This window comes from Octopus bimaculoides, chromosome 5 (assembly GCF_001194135.2).
Source record: "Octopus bimaculoides isolate UCB-OBI-ISO-001 chromosome 5, ASM119413v2, whole genome shotgun sequence".
NCBI lineage: Eukaryota > Metazoa > Mollusca > Cephalopoda > Octopoda > Octopodidae > Octopus > Octopus bimaculoides.
In genome coordinates, this window is record NC_068985.1 from 43,391,281 (window position 1) to 43,394,323 (window position 3,043).

Below are 3,043 nucleotides of genomic sequence, written 5' to 3' on the forward strand. Positions count from 1 at the left end.
CCTGTGACATATTTCATCCGGTTTAATCGTAATTTATACGCATATATTGTTTATATAATAAATTACGCTGTGCGTATCTATGTGTGTAACAATTTTAGAGTTAGGGTTAGGGTTAACAGTCTAGTTAGGGTTCGGGGATTAATACGATATACACCGTTACAGCGCTAACTGTTTTCAACTGAATAGACGTCAGTGATTAGTAGAAATTATCGAAATAAGACAATTTTTTACATGAAATAAATTCGAATACAAAAATTTTTTTCTGTTCTATAACACAAAATAGATAAGTATATGAAGTTTGAAAGTCTTTCGGTACCAAAAACACTGCATAAAACATAAATGAAAACTGGTGCCCCCGTTTTGAAATAGATCCAATATATACATACACACAGATATATGGAGATAGACATATCTTTATTTCAAGATAAATATATATTATAATGTATATACGCAAAGACACATTTAAGAAAAAAAACTGCTATATATAATATTAAAATGTAAAAATGAGGAAATTGCACAATAAATTAATATAACATAATTAAAAGCGTGAGTAAACAATAAAAATAAACCTCAGCAAATCTTAAGCTTAAATTTGTAAAACAGTTGAAGGCTTTCTTAAAACTCAGATGTAAATATAAACTGTAAAGTTGAAATATATACTATCATTGTAATACAAAAATAACTATAAGGTGTAAAGTCAAATTCAAATGTGAGAGTCAAAATTTTCCAAAAGTCAAAATATTTTACCCATATGGTATTTTATCAGTTAACATTTTAAACCTTGCGGTGTGCTTGCAGGAATTTAAGAGCTCATGTCTCTGGTTCCAAGCATGTTTATCCTGGAACAGGATGAAGAACTTTTCTGAGAGGCAAAGATTACATTTCATGGGTTTTTTATAAGCTCCATGTTTGTATGATAAAGCTTTTTCTAAAAATTTCTCAGATTATATTGAAAAGACGGGTGTTATTCTCTTTCAATTCCCAGACATACTTTGCAAGACTAGTTGCTGTCCTATTCTTGGGGTATCAGAATGAATTTCGGTGGGAATAAAACCAAATCTTGAATGAATTTTCTGAAGCCCCTGTGAAAATGTTTAGAAAGTAATTTTAAGAATTACATGCATTTGCATTTCTATATATTTATGTTTTAACCATGTATCAATGCCTGTATGTTTTGTGTATATACGTATATTATAGGTTGTGTTTGATTTTTATAATAATTTGATTTTAAACCGCAATTGTAATTTCATGCAACCAGTTATTGAAAAGACCGTTAGATGAAAGGACCAATGAAACAAAACCATTTTCAAATGTGTACCTATCACAGTAATTGTATTTCTGCATATAACTCTATCTTGCTCCATTCTAAACAAAACTGTCTGATGAATGGGAACATGAAACTCTGAGTAACAGTTTTTTCTGTTTTTTAATAGAGCATATTACTCTACTTCTGGTATTCGAGTTGGTGTGGGAAAGCTCATGGTTGGATGTATAAAAGATAAAATAGAGTGAATAAACTACAGAAGACTTGTGTTATATGATTAAAAAATATATTTAAATCATCATGTTAGAAAAATGTTATAAAATTTTGTGTGTAGTGACATTCTTTTTGGAGAAATAACTGGTTTCATATTTTCTTTTCAAATTTCTAGCAAAGACATGACACAATATCAGTAAAGAAATATGAGAAATTTGAAAAGAAAATACAAAACCGGTTATTTCTCCCTAAACAATAACACTACGCACAAAATTTTCTAACATTTTTCTAACATGACAATTTAAATATATGCTTTAATCATATAACACAAGTCTTCGGGAGATTTTCAGTCTATTTTGTCTTTTATAAATACACACACACATATATATAGTAATATAACAAATGAAAGACAGAAGATGGAATATACAAGAATATATTATTAATCACAACAATTGTTTCGACACTTCTTGTGGGACACACAAAAACTGATTTAGGAGTATCTGGTGGTGCAGACGTATCTCGTCGGGTGATAAATAAATTTTAAAAAACTCGTTAAAATGACTGTTCCATAATTCAACTTTCCATTTTGTAGAGAGAAAAACAAGCTAGATGGAGGAAAATTCTTCATATATATATAGAAGATCCAAAAATAAAATTGCAGAAGACAAAAAGAGAAACGAACACTTAATCCAGTGGGAAAAGTATTGAAAATAACCGTTAACAGATCATCATCATCATCATCGTCGTTGTTTAACGTCTGCTTTCCATGCTAGCATGGGTTGGACGATTTGACTGAGGACTGGTGAAACCAGATGGCTACACCAGGCTCCAATCTGATTTGGCAGAGTTTCTACAGCTGGATGCCCTTCCTAACACCAACCACTCAGAGAGTGTAGTGGGTGCTTTTATGTGTCACCTGCACGAAGGCCAGTCAGGCGGTACTGGCAACAGCCACGCTCAAAATGGTGTATTTTATGTGCCACCCACACAAGAGCCAGTCCAGGGGCACTGGCAACGATCTCGCTCGATATGTATGTATAAACACCCCCAGGCAAGCTGCATGGCACAAGTACACACACTCATACAAGCATTAGCAAAAATGTGAACATACGCACACGCGAGGTTAGGCGCACACATGATTACAAAGCAAGTTAGATATTTAGTAAGTTGTGTCATATGATTAAAGTATATATTTAAATAGTCATGTTAGAAAAATGTTATAAATATAGTAATATAGGTGTAAAAAGGTTGAATGTAGATTCATCCTTTAACTTGAAGGTTTCCAGAAAAAGATTTCTAATGTTGATTCTTCATATTTTGCAGATAGTTTACAGGCGTAAATTTGCGAAGATATGAAAGTAATACTTAAATATGATGTATGGTGAATTTATGGAAAGAAATCCCATGAAACTCATCAGTTTAGTTAAAAATAGAGAAGACAAGTTGTTACAATATATAAGAATTAAAATTCTCTTATATATTTGAACAACTTGTCTTCTCCATTTTTAACTAAATTGATGAGTTTCATGGGACTTCTTTCCATAAATTCACCATACATCATATATA

General features: G+C 31.4%; 1 protein-coding gene across 2 annotated transcripts in view; it reads right to left on the reverse strand.

Annotated features, from left to right (window-relative positions):
* LOC128247922 (uncharacterized) overlaps nucleotides 1–3,043 on the reverse strand; it is a 32,989-nt gene that overhangs the window by 22,686 nt on the left and 7,260 nt on the right. The gene's annotated exons all lie outside the window — the stretch shown is intronic.